The 19435-nt window shown below is 35.8% G+C and overlaps 1 protein-coding gene across 6 annotated transcripts in view; it reads left to right on the top strand.

Moving 5' to 3' along the window:
• LOC112057779 (homeotic protein antennapedia) overlaps positions 1 to 19435 on the top strand; it is a 301651-nt gene that overhangs the window by 123650 nt on the left and 158566 nt on the right. For 2 of the 6 annotated variants that reach the window (XM_052883779.1, XM_052883778.1), the window contains exon 2: positions 16550 to 16595. The exons of the other annotated variants lie outside the window; for them this stretch is intronic. The gene's annotated coding sequence lies outside the window, so the exon portion shown is untranslated. The remainder of the gene's footprint in view (positions 1 to 16549; positions 16596 to 19435) is intronic. 6 annotated transcript variants of the gene reach the window in all.

The following is a 19435-nucleotide window of genomic DNA, read 5'->3' as shown; positions in this document are numbered from 1 at the left end:
AAAATGTTTATTTATAGAATGCCTTAAGCGTGCCTTCGCATAAAAGCGCATCGCTTTTATTTCTATTAAGTCCAACAAGAGTTGACCAAAAATAAATCACCGACGACAACTCTATCTTTGAAACAACAAAGCATTCGCATTCGCAACGATTATTATCTCTAAAACAAACTTAATGCATTTACGGCTAGTAGCGACACGGTCTAGAGACATTTTGCTAACTTTGCAATCTCATAATGCATTTGCAACATCAGTAACTGCTTGAAAATAAAGTCTAATTTCGCATGCACTCACCGCGTTGTCACATATGAGTATAAACCAACATGTGTATACCGTTGACATGAACCTTAGGTGTATAATTTTAAAGCACAGTTTTGCATTTTTCATGTGTGCATAATGTGGGTTAATAAATAGTAGAGGGCTAGTCGTGATCAGGGATCGTGATTGCAACACCGCGCTGCATGCCCTTTGGACACTGGTTCCGTAGCTGTGAAATTTCACTTGAACATATGCAAGTCGGCTGCCTCCCTCTGCGATGTTCTAATCTATCTAACTGACAGCATGCGTTTATCTTTTCTTATAAAATAATAATTATTATTATCATCACTTAAACGTAGAGCCTTAAAGGTTGTACAGGAGAGTATTTAACTATGTAGTAGTAACTTTAACGCTCCTTGAATTGATTTTCATATTAGACAGCTAGTTGCCTTCATCAAACTTATCATCATCATCATCATCATCATCACATCATCAACTCATCGGCATCTGCGCTTTCTAGTGCGAGGTCGCCATTCCAACACCTTGGGACCCCAACGTCCATCGGGTTCGACCTATGTACCCTGCCCATTGCCACTTCACTTACCTATGTATATAATTAGTGGACGTCCGCGATTTCGCATCGCAAAATCCGTACTTATGTACTGTATTATTTGAGGAGCTGTGTTAGGGTTAGCAATTAATAAATCAGTTCATACGGGTTGCCTGCTAATACCTATACATTAGGTTACAACCTTAAAAAAATATATTATTTTTCGATTTGATTATAATTAAGAGAAACCGCTTGATGTTTTCGGTCCACTTAGTGGGGGGTCGACCAACACTTCCGGTGCGGGGGTCGCCATTTCACCTGGGGGACCTTAGGAACCCAAAGTCCATCGGCTCTTCAAACTATGTGGCCTGTCCATTGCCACTTCAGCTTCGCGACTCGCAATTATATTACGAAATATACCTACTGGAAATGACAAACTTAAAATGTATACTAGCAGAGATTTTCGCACCCGCACTAGTGCCCACTTTCCCATGGGAATACAGGGATAAGAAATAGTCCATGTTAGTCACTGATAATATAGATTTTTATTATAAAAACAATTTTTCAAATCGGTCCTAAGAGCCTAAGTATTAATTGCAAAAAAACGAATAACAATCAAATATTTCTCTTTCTTTACAATATTAGTAGCTATATTAATCAATATTTACTTTAATTCATAAAGACAATGTTATGCAAATATATTTTTATGATTCTTCATATCTTGTACATGTAGTAAATTAAATTTAAGTCGTAGTATGTGGGTATGTTTTGATACTATCGACAAATTTGTTATGTCGATCGCTTATTTATTTAACATTCGAGCACCGAAGCGACGAGTAAGGCGCACAAGGGGTCATAAAACATTATAGCTCTATTCTATTCGCTACGTGATAACTCCTGGAGCAATTGTTCAGTGAATTTTAATGTAGGGCTCCGTGGTGTTAGTCTGACACCGATTGGCTTCCGGGAAGTATGGCGATTCCAGTTTCTATATGGACACGGATGTTTAATTTTTTTTCATTTAGTACCAAAAAGTTATAACATAAAGAAAAAAAGACGTGACACATGGTACTCTGTGGTTTTAAACAGAGACCCGTATTAGTCAAAAAATAAGGAAATTAAGGAGTTAATGCTTATTTAAATAATATAGTAACAGACATGTTTTTTATTACATTAAAACTGAAAAAAGAAAAGCTTTAACTGTTTTTTTTTATGTTGTTTGCTCTAATAGTAACAGGAGTGTTTAAGAAAAAAAGGGAAATAGGTAAAAATCTACCTATTTAAACCGAATTTTTTATAGCCATTGTAACTTATTTTCAATTTGATTGATTATTTTCAATGTCATTAGTTTAGGTGGTCAGAAGTTTCCAGGGTGTTCTAGGTAGAAAATAATTATGTATTTCTGATGTTTAAGGTCACATAAATAGGTAATAATCGCGATACTAACATATTATTGCAATAAAATCTTTATGAGATGAGATAGAGAGTGAGGGAAGGTGTAGAGCGTAAATAACACCATTTCTTGAAGATTTGTAAAGAACTAAGTAGATAGTTAATGTGTTCTTTGATAAATTACATATCTCATAATGCAATATTAGGAACGCAACATTTACCAGAAATGACAAAATGAAATGAAAAATAAAGGTCTAATTCCGAATTTCAAAGTAGACGTGTGTAAGTAATTTTTTGAAATATAGAGAAAAACGTAATTGATAATATCAACATAATTCTATTACTCTTTAGATATCTTCGATAAGGATATTAAATGCAACTATTTATTTAATTTATACTAAGCTTAAACTAAAGCGGCGTTCCCACTGCCACTAAATATTGCCACTACATATATTGATTGATCGATTAAACGTAAACTTGCATCCATCGACGTAATTTCGAACGCATCTGCAGCGCAGTGTACGCGAGGCTTAAGTGTGAAATTGAAATATTTATTCTGCATAATCATTTTTTTATTGTTGCCGTTAAACCTTTACATGCAGTGTCAGAATGTATGAAAAACTTATATGTCATCTTTAAATGCACCTACCTATTTCCAATTCAGATACGTACATGAATAAGAGCAGGGTTTTTTCCCCCATTTGTCTGTTTATAGTGAGTTTTATGAGGTGTCGACGAACAGTCTGACTAATACATAATTAATCGTTTTAAGTTATGGCTGAATAAACATTGATAACCTGATGCAGGGAAATGGAAATTTAATTCATAGTTAATAATTATATCTCCGACGTGTTTGAAAATCGGAAAATTATCCTAATTTTTAAATTTGCATATCCTGTCGACATCACTCAACCGGGTTATTCTATCGCATTTTCGTACTAAATAGTTGACCGTTAGTATAGGCATTTCTTAAACTAACTTGAAGTCAATTAAATTCAAGCTTGCGTTCAAGCAATAACGAAATGGTCTGTGATTGGCTTTGATTGACATTATATACCTACTAGTAGTTCCGCAATGTTTATTTCTGCAGCAAAACGGCATTGTGTTATGATCTGAAAGTTATGAATGCAAGTGTAATCAAAGGTACCTTACTTGAGGATTTAATCTATAAGTACTATGTTGAGATGCAACGATAGGTATAGATAGGTTACGTGCCTACAAAATCACCGCAAAAAGTGATCCGAATTCATCTACACCACAGAGTGCCAATTAGAAAATTAGAAGAAAAGAATACGTGCCTACAAAATCACCACAAAAGTGATCCGAATTCATCTACACCACAGAGTACAAATTAGTAAAATAGAGAAAAAGAAAAGAGTTTTGACGCGATAGTCACATGTCCATAGTGTAAAAATTTTGTAACATATCCTGCTTAGTTATTTGTATGTTGTTATTTCATTTAACACCTGATATACCATTTGCTTGTACTGTCAACTACTAGGTAGGTTAGGTATATAAAAAAAACGCAAATCAAGCAAGACGTGTCCGTCCGTGAATGTGTTAATATGGCCGAAGCTTTACTTTGGTCGCAAGGTGACTAAACCAACGACTTTGTTGCAGATACTTAATTGTTTTATTTACCGGATAGTTTTATCCTCTTTTTGTTTATTAATTCCTGTTTTATTAAATAAAAATAGCTCTAATTATTATTATTTATTGCCATCTTGTTATTTTGAAACAAAAATTATCATATACCTACTTGGGTATATAGCTAACTACCTACTAAGTAAATTGCTTTATAACACAGTTGCTCGTAAAGTATTTCTTATTTCATCAATTTCAATATTTCACATAATGTAAAGTAGAACGCCCATGTGCTGTAATGTAATTTGAAACGTTTATCTAAAAACGAATGGTTAGATACTATTTTAAATCTAAGCAAAGAGTTTTTATGCCAGAAAAGTGCTCAACATTTTATGAAAAAAGTTAACTTATTGAGATAGAATATAATAAAAAAAAACGTTTAATTCATTCATTTTTATTAATTTTGACAATAAATGACAACCATTAATTTATCTGTAATAGAAAAACAAATATATTAATTTACTTTATTAGTACTTACCTAATACTGGTTGTTTTTGGTGCATTTGCATAAAAAAACGCGCGCACTTCGCTATCAGAGCAAAAAAGACAAGCGTATCAAAATGTCATCATAAGGAAAACAGGCCAAGATGAAAATTCATTTTCTAAAAGTGTGTTCAAAGTTTGTTTCCTCACACATCAATTATAAAACGTCGTATTACATACGTGCGCTTTGATAATTACAGCTTCTGCTTCCTTACTAAAGCTCTCGCCTACGGCTCGAGCTTGCAGTATCGCCTCGGCTGTAATTTTCAACTTACCGCACTTATATAATAATGTAGTGAAATTTCTAGGGCAAAGCAAGAACAATGGAGAAAACTCTGCGAGGAGGTGGATAAAGATACATGGGGACTTGGATATAAAATAGTCACTAAAAAACTGCATCAACGCCCGCCGTGTCTCGACATGGATCTTATCAAATCCGTAGTGAAAGTACTATTTCCGTCGCACAAAGACTTTGGTAGAGTTATTGCAAATGGACTTGAGGTTCCAGAAGTAACACAGGAGGAGATGAAAAATGCTGCAGAAGGCCTCAAGTCAAAAAAAGCACCAGGTCCAGATCTTCTGTGCCCAGAAGTGGTTAAGTTAGCTGCGCAAGTTATCCCGGAAACCCTAAGGAAGATCGTAAGCATGTTGTTTAAGTCAGGAATTTTCCCCGCATCCTGGAAGACAGCTAGTCTGGTCCTACTTAAAAAAGTCAATAAACCTGCAGACGACCCTACGGGTTATAGGCCAGTGTGCTTACTTGATTGCTATGGGAAGCTAATGGAGAGACTCCTAGTAAATAGAATCGAGAAGCTGCTGCCAGATCACGGTGGTCTCTCAGAACATCAGTATGGATTCTGACGAGGTCGATCCACATTAATGGCGGTAAAGAAAGTAATAGAAACGGCTATGAGAGCAAGACAGGGAACACGGAAAACTAGACAGTTATGTGCCTTGATATGTCTCGATGTCAGGAATGCTTTTAATTCTGCCCCATGGAGAGAAATCCTCATAGAAATCAGGAAAAGAGGTTTCCCTGGCTATATACAGAACCTTTTAGGCAGCTACCTAGAAAATCGAGCCATAGAAATAATAGACAGCAAAGGAGAGAGGGATACAATAAAAATCAGCAGCGGAGTTCCTCAGGGATCAATTCTGGGTCCCACACTGTGGAATATATTATACGACGGAGTATTTAAGCTCAAACACGAAGATGGCATCCATGTGATAGGATTTGCTGACGATTTAGCTGTGGTAGTGGTGGCCAAAACTGAAGCAGTTCTTATGTCTCGGGCAAATAGAGCACTGGAACGCATAAAAGACTGGATGCAAGGAAAGCACCTGGCCCTAGCACCTGAGAAAACAGAAGCTGTTGTTTTTAGTGGAAGGCGAAAGCTCAGCCCTATAAATTTTCTAATCCAAGGTGCTACTGTGACCCCCAAGGAACACGTGAAATATTTGGGAATATGGCTCGACAAAAGTTTAAACTTTAAAAAACATATTGAAGAAATATCCCAAAAAGCGCAGAGGCAAGCGGAATCTCTTTGCAGACTTATGCCTACAAAAGGAGGCCCTAGAGCTGGTAAGCGAAGGGTGCTGGCGTCAGTAGCACAATCCGTAATTCTCTATGGCGCCCCACTGTTTTCCGGAGCTATGAACGTGGAGCTATACCGAAAAAAGTTGGAGGCAGTACAAAGAAGACTCGCTATAGGGATTAGCGGCGCATACCGAACAATATCCACGGAAGCGGTGCTGGTGATAGCAGGGCTTATTCCTATAGCCAAGCTAGTAAAAGAGCGTGCAACTCTGTTTGAAAGGAAGGATAGCCAATCTCTACAAGTACGTGAAGACACACTTACTGAATGGGAAAACGAGTGGACCAGAACAGGAAAGGGGACATGGACACGAGAGCTGATCCCCGACCTGAAAAGATGGCACAAACGGGAGCACGGGGAAGTAGATCGATGGCTAACCCAGGCACTAAGTGGGCATGGGGTGTTCAATACTTACCTGTATGCTATTGGCAAGGCACCGAGTGAAAAGTGCTACTTCTGCGGCGAGGAGGACACTCCGAGACACGCAATCTTCGAGTGTGCGGGCTGCGCTGACCTAAGAACAGCGGCCCAGGGGCCAAGGGGCAGCGTGGATGCGCAAAACCTTATTGCACGCATGCTAGTAGACGTGGAAAAGGAAAGCGAGGAATGATAAATAGATAAATAGAAAGTCAGTACGAAGAAATGCAAAGCGGTTCCGTACTGACTGGCAGGAAAAAAAAAAAAAAAAAAAAAAAAAAAAAAAAAAAAAAAATAATGTACTTTAATGTAATTATGATATAACACCGAATCATTTCACCGCGGCTAGTTGCCTCGACTGGTGACGGAAGGGCTGGCTCATTTTTAGCGCAAAGGATCAGCCTGGTTGTCCAACGCGGAAATGCAGCCAGTGTTCTTGCCACCATTCCACGTGGGCATGATTTGTATAGTTATTAGGATAAGTTAGCTTAAGTTCCTTATAGTATTATTTCTCAAAAAAAAAAACATAAATTTAATATACTACTATACTTTTGTTTTAAAATTCAACTACCTATACTGGTTTTATCTAAAGTAGACTCATTACTAAAGAGTATTTTCTGTCTGTTTAATTTTAGTTAAGTGGTCTAGTATTCACCTTCGCCAATTTTTTTTAATGTTAAGCTAATTTTGAAGCTTCAACCTCGCACGTATTAAAGGTTGTTACTTACAAAGCCTACAAATAAGAAGGACAAATCCGCGGACAAAATATTAATATTAAACTGTACACGTCTCACCTCATTGTCTATTAACTGTTCCCGTTTGTTATTGAATATTGATTACATATATCATAGGCGCCACTAATGTACCTGGCGTCCAAAATCAATTAATATTCACAATACTATTGTACGGTTAGGTTTCTTACTGTATTAAATTTTGACGGAACAGTGTTATGTGCGGTGGATTTACAAGACGAAGGTTCTGGGCCCCAGCTGGGCCGATTCAGGTTTTCTTAATTGGTCCAGGTCTCGTTGGTGGGAGGCCGTGGCTAGTTACCCTACCGGCAAAGATGTACCGCCAAGTCATTTAGTTTTCTGGTACGACGTCGTGTCGACGAAAGGAGTGTAGATTTTCATCCTAAACCTAATAATTTAGCCCGCTCCTATTTTAGATTGCATCGTCACTTACCATCAGGTGAGATTGTAGTCAGTGGCTAACTTGTAAAGAATGAAAAAAATCATTAAATTATTTTGTTGTTTGTTTGTTTGCGTTGATTATAATAGATACTTATATTTATTATTATCGAAATAGTAATACTTGGACCTTGTTCACGAGATAACCGCCTTAAGTCAGCTTGTGATGGAATAAATAGGTAACTAACTTCTACAAATCTCTGCGAATAGCTATAAAATCTGTATTATGTACCTGGAATATCTCTAGAATTCATCTCATAAAATATAAAATTTTTAGTTGAATATGATATCTATTCTTATTAAATTAATTTACTAAATTTTTGTAGGTATTTAAATTATTATTCTTTAAATTAGTATTTCTACATCATAATATCATAATTATATAATACATAATAATATTATAAAGAGGAAAGATTTGATTGTTTATTTGCATTTGTTTATTGTTCTGATTGATTGATGATGAACAACTGAACCGATTTGAGAAATTCTTCCACCGTTTGGAAGCTACACTATCTCTGGGTGCTATAGGCTATATTTTATGCCCACTACTCGGGTTAAACCGCGAGATTCCGCTATGTTTAATAAAATTCTGAATATCACAATTATTAGACTTTTTACAACAAAATGGGCCCATATACTAGGTCTATGGGCCCATTTTGTTGTATATACTTGGTAGAATAATCCATATACAAGGTCTATACATAGTTAATCATTCGTTAGCATTCCAATCTGCATGTGTAACGTGTTCTGGTGGACTGCCATTAATAATTTCGACACCAGCTGATTAACATTTAAATCAGCGCAGTTTGGCAGGCGATGTTATGGTGGTTGATTGATTGACAGATCTTTCTTTATTATCATCATCATTATTATGAACCCATATTTGGCATACTGCTAAGCTTGAGTCTCCTATCAGAATAAGAGGGGTTGGCCAATAGTCCACCATGCTGGCCCAATGCGGATTGGAAGACTTCACACACGCACAGAATTAAGAAAATTCTCTGGTACTCAGGTTTCATGTTTTTCCTTCACTGTTTGAGACACTCGATATTTAATTTCTTAAAATGCACACAACTGAAAGTTGGAGGTGCATGCCCCGGACCGGAATTGAATCCACACCCTCCGGAATCGGGGGCAGAGGTCATATCGACACGGCTCATATTTAAACTTAAATACTAATAAAACTTATAATACTTACATTATATATTACATATATATAATGTGAGTATTATGAGTTTTCTTTATAATTATGAGACTATACCTATCAGCAAAAACAATTCCAAATTATACATTTTATATTTTTATATGAAAAACAAAGAGTGGCTTTTTGGAGGTCGCAAGTTGATAGTTGGTACATACTGACTGATTTGTCTTCAAGGAGACTCACTTTAAAATAAATAAATTCGAATGGATAAGCTCCCAAATAACTTAGGTTACTGAACATTGTCGGAACGTTGGCAGGATCTACATTCCAGTTGCACAGGGTTTTTTGTTAATCACCAATAAGACAGAATAAACAAACAACAACTTTAACAATGGAATTGTATAAGTGTAATTAGTCCCTTAAGCCAATTCCGCTTCGTTTATTGTAGGAAAACCCATCAAGTGTCTATAAAAATCAAAAATACGAACCGACGTCACCTGTTGTTATGGTCATACAAGTTGGATGACCGGGTTATGTCTGTTTTAACAGGTTCGTTACATATTTACATTAAAAACATTGCATTGCCATATGTTTTTGCGGTTATTAGTCATTCTAAATGCATGTTAAGACCTTTATGTTCAATTTAAGACGAGTTATTGCATCGCAAGTTTCTTCGAGTGCCGCAAAAAGTAGATTTTCGTACGTTTAATGTTTATAGGTAGGAATACAAGTATAATAAGGCTGTAAGTAATATTTTTCATTTATTCTACTGCAGTTGATTGCGAGCTGATGATAGTGTCGATGCAGTGTTTAGTTGTAGAGCTGTATACAGTATGTTTTATATATGAGCCGTGATAGCCCAGTGGATATGACCTCTGCCTCTGATTCCGGAGGGTGTGGACTCGAATCCGGTTCGGGGCATGCACCTCCAACTTTTCAGTTGTGAGACACGTGATATTTAATTTCTTAAAATGCTCACAAATTAAATATCACGTGTCTCACAACTGAAAAGTTGGAGTTGCATGCCCCGAACCGGATTCGAGTCCACACCCTCCGGAATCGGAGGCAGAGGTCATATCCACTGGGCTATCACTGTTCTCCTACTATATCACTGTAGGTAGGTATCAAGTTACTCCTACTGCCCAATTAGAGCTTTTTCATTTTATAAAGTTAAATTTCAAAATTCAGGTACCTTTATGAATTCAATACTACATACAAAATAGGTGTTTCACTTTTTATTTAGGAGAATCTAATAGTTAATTTATTTAGCTTTTTAATTTTTTACCTGCTTAACATAATACAATAATGCTGGATGTAACAGCTCATAAACCCTTTTAAACAACAAAGAATACAACTATTAAGATATTTTCATAATGTGATAATGGAATTAACACCTTATATGGCAAAAGAAAGTGTAGATGAGCGCCGTTAAATTAACAAAAAACGTTCTCTCACAATAAAGAGCTTCACTGTATCATAGTATTGTTGGTTTTTAGTCTACTAGAAACATAAATATTACTATGATATTCTAAATCAGAGGTTCCCAAACTTTTTTTCTCGTGGACCACTTTATATTGTGGATTTATTAAAATTTACCTAATATATTGTGGATGCCAAGTCAATTCGTGCGAAACGATTTGCATCCACATTTCTAATTCGTACAGCAAAAATTTGGAATGCCCTTCCGGAGTGAATATGCATCTTCTAGGTAAGCGCGCTCCAACTTAGAACGCATTAATGATTTAATTGTAGTCAAAAAAATTACTGGTGTTTTTAGAAATTTGTGGTTCCGGTGGACCACTAGCTAAATTTCTATTCAAAACTCGACAAATATGTGATTAGATTAACTATGGAAATTTTAGTTGCAGCTAAATCAACAGCCACCACGAAATAAGAGTTTAAAAGAAATAGTGAGAATTAATTACTTAGTTAATTAATTAATTGATTGTGCTGTGAGTAGGTGACAAAAAGGAAAATTTTCCAGACATTTTTCAGCCAACTTTAATTTTTGATTTCTACTCACAGCACAAGGAAGCAATCAATTCACAATTATTTTATTTAGAAAATTCCCCATTCGGTATGAAACCAGATACATTTTCGTGGACCCCCGCTTACGAATCGTGAACCCCCAATTTTATGTTACATCAACGTAGACCCCCACCGAGTCTTCCGTAGACCTCTGTGGGTCCACCTGGACCACTTTGGGAATCAATGCTCTACATACTTGAGATTGTTGGAGGTTGTTGTGTTTAGTTCCAATGAGAAATTGATTACGAAGGTGCTTGTAGATCTGAAAACATTAATTAAGTTTTAACGCTTGAATTAACCAAGCTTTTACAAACTAGGACATTAAGCAAGTATGAGACATGAAAGTGTGCCTAAATATAGTTTTAAAATGAAAACGGATTTGTGTTTTTCGACTATTTAGTTTTATACGTTGCTGATGTCTGTAATACTTTTCCATAGACAAGACAAATCTTTCGGGCGATAATATTTTGTCGTAGGCCTCATTTACAGTACACGTCTATCATTTGTTTTACCTTTGATTTGATTACCTTTTTGGAGCAAACAAGTGTCAGTAATAGGTAAGCACAAAAAACTAATGCAATGTCCTTTTCATGAAAGAAGTCTCCCAGATGTGGCTCTTACCTAATGGCGCTCAATGTCATTTGGTAATGACGGCTCAGAGTCACACAGCGGGCAATGGAACGAGCTATGCTCGGAGTACCTCTGCGTGATCGAATCGAAAATGAGGAGACCCGCAGAAGAACTAAAGTCACCGACATAGCTTATCGAGTCGCGTAGTCCGCCGATGGACGTTGGGGTCCCAAGGTGCTGAAATGGCAACCCCACACTAGAATGCGCGGTGTTGGTCGACCCCCCATCAGGTGGACTGGCGATATCAAGCGAGTCGCAAGGATTCGCTGGATGCAGGTGGCTCAGGATCGTGATGTTTGGAAGTTCCTACAAAAGGCCTATGTCCTGCAGACGTCCATCGGCTGATATGATAATGATGATGAATGGCGGTCTTATTGTCATTTGTGGCGTGTCAAGGCGCTATCATGAAAAGGACTCTACAATGACATTGTGTAAACAAAGAGAAAACTTAAATATCTCCAAAATTATTCATAATTTGGGTAATTTATTAAAAGTATACAGTACTGTATATATTTTACATTAGGCATCCGGCTAATCGAAATCACCGATTCCACGAGGCGAAATAATTCATGTAACATCGCAATTATTTCAAAATCCCCGGTCACACCTCCGCATGCGTGATCGACACGCGCGAAGCCTTTTTCATCAATTTGTCGGACGCATTGATATGCGAAATGCCGTCGCGAATCGCACGTTGCATACATACGATTAAAAAATCACCGCGGTAGGTGCCCGGGGTGTAGTGTGTGTGCAGCTTTAATTGTATAGATCTAGCGTCACAGGCCGACTCCTAATTGTCTAATTTGTAGCGAAAACAAGGCACTGTTTGGCGGACGAATATATTACTATGGTATGCAGAAGGACTTTCTTTTGGTTCGGGAAGTAAACACGTCTCGTAGAGCATAGTAAGCAGGATTACGTTTTTAGACCTTGTTGTTTTAGGCGTCGTGCGGTTTTAGACTACGGCCTAGCCAAGGAGGTCGACTAAAATAAAGGACTCAATAACTATAGCTACAAAATTCACACGTGCACGGTATGGTAGAAACTTGTTGATAGTGAATTAGTTGGAAAAGTTATTTCGCAAGTGACAGAATACCACTATTTTTATAATAATCTGCTAATTTAGTACTGGTGATTTCGATATCGACCCAGTTCAAGGGCTGGTTTGCAACAATCTTCCTTTGAAAATTATTATAATTTGAGGACATACCAGTATTGGAGTATTACTTATTATGTGTGTAAGGTTATATGTTTTAATAGTGAATGGCAATTCTCCAACTAAATATTAAATATTCAAAGGAACCCTTATTTTGTTCGATATTGATACGATTTCATTAATCAAACATATCTACTTCTAGTTTATACGTTATCTATATCTATAGGTAGCTACTAATATTTTATAGAGGTAAAGTTTGTGGAGTTGTGGGGGTATCTCTGGATCTAGTGAAACGATTTTGAAAAATCTTTTACAAAATATTTTTCATTAGGCATAACTAACACTCAGATGCCAGATCTTTGAAGAATCCGTTATGAAGTCAGCCGAGTGTTGTTCATTTGTTCAAATCCTGATCCTTAGTAGTAGTCACATAGTTCCGTTAATAATGACGTCAACGTTTTGAAAGCATTTTTCACTTATTAAAGCAATACTTTACCTGATACCTAAGCAGTGGGCTACCTATTTAGGTTACATACTCGTATAAAGCAATCAAACATAATGTGTGTACTAGCTGGGCGGGGTATTGTTATTCTTCTGAGGTATGAGATACGGGTAGGTATAACGTCACACCTCACGGGTGGGCTGCAGTACCTTGGTTTTACTATCGTAAACCGCGTATGTACGCTCTGCATACAAAACATAGGTAATATGTATGTAGCTATGCGAACTAATTAGTATTATTATGCGAACTAATAATGAATATGGTACGCGCATTTTATAGTAGTAAGAATAACTGCTTACAGGTTTTTTTTTATGTTTTATGTTGTCTTCGTTTTCTGGTAAGGTATAAAGGCTCGCTCTACGAAATAATCTTTTCACAAATTTTCAAACCTAATAAAATGATTGATTATTCTGTAAAGATATTTTTGCATCCATAAAAGTTATAATGATGATGTGTTTCTTAAACCTTACTTTCTGAAAAAAGGCTTTATGAAATAGAATGCATTAAATAGGTAGATATAGGTATAATGCAGTGACTATAAGAAATTAAAATTTACTGAAAACAATTGAAAATGTACCCACTTCCTTAAATTACAAAAATTTTGGCGCATAAACATTATTAAAATACGTATAAAATAATCATTGACATACATTTAAATAAATATAGTATGCAAGTCTTGTATTTAAATTCATTTAATAAGTCCGATTATTTCACGACATTTATTTAAATGTCATGAAATATCGACTGTTCCCATCTGATCAATATGTTTATACCTAGGTACTTAAATTAATTGCAACATTTTAATAAACTTCCAACAACAGTAGATAAAAGAAATAAAGAAATCTTTTTTTTTTCATTTTAATTCAATTATGAATACATTGTATGTAATTAGGTATTTGCGAGGAAAAAAATTAAAATTGTTAATGAAGGCCTTTATGTAAATTAGATTAAGCTCCAAATGTATTAATGAATTTAAAAATGTTTATCGCGAAAGAATGTCCGAGTCGCAAGCAATGAAGGTAAATAACTATCTAAGTGTCATCAGATAAAAGTTATTACAATTACAATTTACACAGGACACAGACCACTTCCGGTAGATATCGACGCACGACCACCTTTTTTGAAGGAGTTGCAATGTTAAAAAAACACCAATTTGTGTAATAAAAATTTACACTTTTAATTAGAGGTTAGGGCCCTGGTTAGAAATTTTACCTTTGTAGCTTTTATATTAACCACTCGTATACCTAAATTTATTTTGTCCTACGTATGCAGGTATCTTAAAATTATATTATATTTTTGTTATAGGCTTTGACAATATATAATCCAATAAATACAAATTAGGTACTAGCAGTCGTTATATTTAAAAAAAATATTAGCTCAAAGCTGAGCGCACACATACCTACACGGTTTTGTGTATATACATAGGTAGGTACATTATATATTTGTTATTTATGTATACATAGTTTATACACTTTCTGAACGCACAACTCGACATTGTAGACAATATTTAGGTAAGTATTATTTGTTTAAATAACTTTCGTTATTTACTATGCGACTAAGTGAAATTATTGTTTGCCTCTGTTTCGACACGTTAGTGACATATCTAATAGTATAAAGTCTTTGGATATAATAGATTTATCAAAATGTTTACACAACTACACACTACATGGAGCGATATAATTAAGTCTAATTTATTTATTTATTTAGATATTTAAAAGCGATCTTCAGGATTTAATAAGAAGACTAACAACATAAAAAACAAGGGCAGTAGGTAATTTATGAAGATGATCAGTAGAACTTATACAACCTTACAGATTAGTAATTTCAAAGCTTTCGAACGCAGCAGGTCTGAACGACCTTCTTAACGAAGAAACGCCACGGCCCAAGCGAATCCAACTTGCACCGTTCGGAGTGACCCACTAAAACATTAATACACCACTTGAATACTAATAAACATAAGAGGCTTTATTTTATAGCCGCTGTAAACACAATCAAGATAACATCCGCCACAAGGGCCGATGTACGTGGACGTCAGTTTATATTATAGTTAGTACTCATCAACTGATTTATTACCTTTAAATATTGTTTTGTGCGAGTCACCAGCTTCTGGTCAAGTTTTAAGTCTATCGCACTATCTATTGACAAGTACAGCAAGATTTGGAAGCCAGTCTTTCGGTGACTAACAGAATACTTTTATCTAGCAGACGAATTCATTAACTTTGACGTATGTTAAGCTATCCACCCACCATCCAATAAGCCCACATGCCTGCAGCGCTAATGGCTTGACATCCGAGAAAATTGTTGGTCGCGATCTGCATGATGTCATTCACGCATCGCGACCAACACACTATAACTACCTATCTAATATAATATCAAATCAATAACAACCGCCTGGTGGGTTTAATCCCTATAATAGCTAAAAAATTGTAAAAAAAAGACGTAGGTTGAGGTTTGATTCCTTGCGTTTATGTTTAACTTCTGATTCTTACAACTTGGGCAGGTATCTTAGGGTGTGTAGGCAATGATATCATTAGGTGTCTAAGTGATTCTCGTCAATAGCTTTCTAACTTAGACTTTTACACAGTATCAAGTGAGATCGAGCGAGCAGATTGTTCTTATAAAATAAGAAGAGTGTTTAAATTTTTATCTCAATTCGTTGGTCTGCCAGTCGAAAATGCGATCCGCCGATTTATTGCACTCTATAAACATCCCCGAAACTAAAACAAGCATGGTCGCGGCGGTAAAATAAAGACAAAAGACGACACCCATAAATCGCAGCTGAAAAGTAACCCAAAGCATTATACAGTTGCATAACAGTACAGTTACAGTAAATAAAAAGATGCAAAAGGAACAAAACTGCACGAAACTGTGCGCTTTTAAATACGGGCGATGTTGAGCGCGGGTAAGGCAAAGACATTTATGTTCACTAAACAAGTAGTAAAAGTCACTGCTTGAGCGTTTTTATGGCACTCATAAATGTCAGATTGTGCGCCGAGGCTTAGCGCACGCTCCCAAGTCCCAACCACCCGAACGGTAGAGGCGCCCCTTAATTGATTCGACGCGTTTTTCATTTTGTATCAGGGTTGTCGGTTTACTGTAACTTATCGATTTGATAGGTCCATACGAAATTATAATATTATGTATCTATAAGAGCAATTCTATTCAATTAAAAAATATTATATCTCTGAAACGGAACATGTGACAGTAAAATAGATAATTAACTATATCTGTAAATAATATATTGTTATTTTTTTTTTAATTATAGAACTTTTGCATTACTTTACAAATTACATTTATCTGTGAATTGTTAGAAAGAAAAAAAAGTTTCATGAATTCGTTCATTTGTATAATATGATGAATGTATGAAGCTTATTTTTTGTTGTGAACCCTTTAATATACCATAAAAGACTAAGTAAGACTACCTATTGGTAGTCCAATTAAAAATATTGTGCGTACGCTTACCGTAATACCTGTGCCTATGCCTAAATATATTACGTAGCCATTTAATACATAATTTTATAATAATAAGTATGAATTATATAAAACTTTGTTTTTCTTTTCAGGTAAATTTTGGAGGTTCCACATTTAAAAATAGTTAACGTTTTAACGGTAAGTAAAATTAAAACATTATTAGTACGTAAGTATTTTCTGATCTTAGGGAGTTCATATGCCAATTTAAATTATTCATCTATGCAAAAACTGGTAGTAAAAGCAAAACCTAATCTAACTCTTATCACTAGAAAAATAATCAGATAAGATTAATTATTTCTTTTTAGAATGCATTTGTTAAAAAAATAATAAGAAAATTTGCAAAATTTTATTGAAAAAATGCAATTAAACGTGTTTACATAAATGTATTTAAGTATCTCAATATATCGAGAAGCTTAAGATAAAGCCAAATTGTAAATTTATGTAGTGTTTAAACACCATGACGTAATTTTAGAAGCCAAATATTATGCAAATTGGTTCCGCGACTAACAACACATTCCAATTAGATGACGATCCCATAGAAGTATAGATAGATAGATCCTAATGAATGTAGATACCTATAAGAATATGTGTCTACTATCTATAATATCGTTTACAATCTATGGCAATAATAATTCATGTAAAATTTAATGAAATATTTTATAGTACCTTAGTGACTTTTGTGACAATCATATTTTCCGGAGACTACCGTCATATTTCGTTTGCAGTCAAGCAACATTGATGTGTTCTGGTTTGAATCTAAATGGTATGATGCCAAAGAAATTAAAGGCAAAAGAGACTTAACGCCTACGAATCATGTTAAGTGGCCTAAGCAGCGGTTACTTCGATAGTAGAACGCGAGAAGCAAGCTCAGACCACCTTTGGACTTGTATGGCACTAAAATTCACCAACATATAACTAAATATAAAGTTAAATTATTTTGTCAATCATTCGTACTCCTATAACAAAATCCATATGAAATAACAACGTGATAATTTTATCAAACGTAAAATAATACAAGTATACAGCAAATATACAGCAAGTACTTAATATTATTACCATACACGGAAAGGGTAAACTTAAATGTATATAGCCTTTAAATCGCGATTTAACCGTGGCGTCTGTAAAAGGAAGCTCGAGTGGTGCGGACGTGCGAATGGCGTCTGTTTCTAGCACGTCCACTATGCAAATTATCGTTTCATTAAACACGGGCTTTCACGTTAGATTGACGTTTGGGAACAGTTCTCGTCACTTCGCGCACATTCCACTACCTACTAGAATATTCTGTGCTCAATAAGCCTTTGACGGCCTCCGTGGCGCAGTGGTATGCGCGGTGGATTTACAAAACGGATTTCCTGGGTTCGATCCCTAGCTGGGCAGATTGAGATTTTCTTAATTGGTCCTGGTCTGGCTGGTGGGAGGCTTCGGCCGTGGCTAGTTACCACCCTACCGGCAAAGACGTACCGCCAAGCGATTTAGCGTTCCGGTACGATGTCGTGTAGAAACAGAAAGGTGTGTGGATTTTCATCCTCCTCCTAACAAGTTAGCCCGCTTCCATCTTAGACTGCATCATCACTTATCATCAGGTGAGATTGCAGTCAAGGGCTAACTTGTCAAGAATAAAAAAATAAATAAAAAATAAGCTTAGCAAAATACACATAGGTAAAGGTACCTCAGGAAGTGTATTATTGAATATTTTCTAGCTATTTACGGATTTTATTTATTTTTAAAAGCTTTTATTTCATATGCCTTGTTATTAGATTTATGTGTTAGTTATAATATCCTCCAATCAAAATTGGATAAAATTGTAATATCGTTGGTGAAACACCAATAATGAAATAATCTACAATGGTTCTGGTCTGATAATAGATTCGGCAGCAGGACCTTAACTAAACAAGACATACAATAAAATAAAATACTGAAAATTAAAAGTAAAAAAAGATAAGCCTAACAAATTTCAGCACATTTCAGACTTAGCAAAAACAGCTGCTAAGTCTTAAAGCACTTATTTAAAAGCTCATTTTTTTAAAAATATTTTAAATTAATTACTAATTTATTTACATTCTTGTCAGTCTTTGAAAAAATCGCGTTTTTATTTATTTTATACGATGACTCTTAATTACCAAATTTGTGAGCATTACGTATATTGTAACATAATGACAGACTTTGTTAATGAACCAATTTTGATGAAGTATGGATTCTACGAAACAATGAGAACAATGATGAAACAATTTAGAAAAATGAGTACATTTTCGCAAAAACAAAATATTGGAAGGGAAAAATAGTCCGGCATGTAAAACTAGGCTGCTACGAAAATTTTCTTCTGATTGCTGTAGGTACTATATAATATATATGTACAAGTATACGAAGATAGAAATCATCATACAATCACATCTGCTGAATGACGTCCACTGCTGGACATAAAGCCTTTTATACAAACTTCCAAATATCGGGAATCATTTAAGATGACGTCACCCAGACGTGGGCTTTTTAACTCACGATCTCGGGGGCGCCCGGACTGATACACTCAGGCCAAAACACCCTTCCTGAACGGCCCTCTAAGCGGAGGTTCGAGTCTCAGAGGGGACGACCTTAGAGAGTCGTTCCGTCCATCTACTCTGCTTCTGCCTTCGGGCCCCATCAGGCGATGCTTCTGCGCTCGCCAAAACCCCCCGGTGACGCCGCTGAGGTCCCATAAGGAGCCTACGGCACTTACGAGAAAAGAGCTTTCCTGCCTCCTCTATAAAAAGAAGTAGGTACACCTCCTCTACGAGAACAAATAGTATATAAATTTACACCTTGTTAAAGCATGAGCTCACTTACAAGGAAAAATCTATTCCCTAACATAATCCCTTATATCACTAGCTACGAAAGACGTGTGAACAGTTTTCACTGCGTCAACTATGCAAATTATCGCTTCATTACACACCTCAACGAGCCTTTGCGTTAGATTGACACTGTTACGTCACTCACCTTGACTT

The sequence above is a fragment of the Bicyclus anynana genome, chromosome 10 (genome assembly GCF_947172395.1).
Source record: "Bicyclus anynana chromosome 10, ilBicAnyn1.1, whole genome shotgun sequence".
NCBI classification, from domain to species: domain Eukaryota; kingdom Metazoa; phylum Arthropoda; class Insecta; order Lepidoptera; family Nymphalidae; genus Bicyclus; species Bicyclus anynana.
This window is presented reverse-complemented; position numbering and strand designations above follow the sequence as displayed.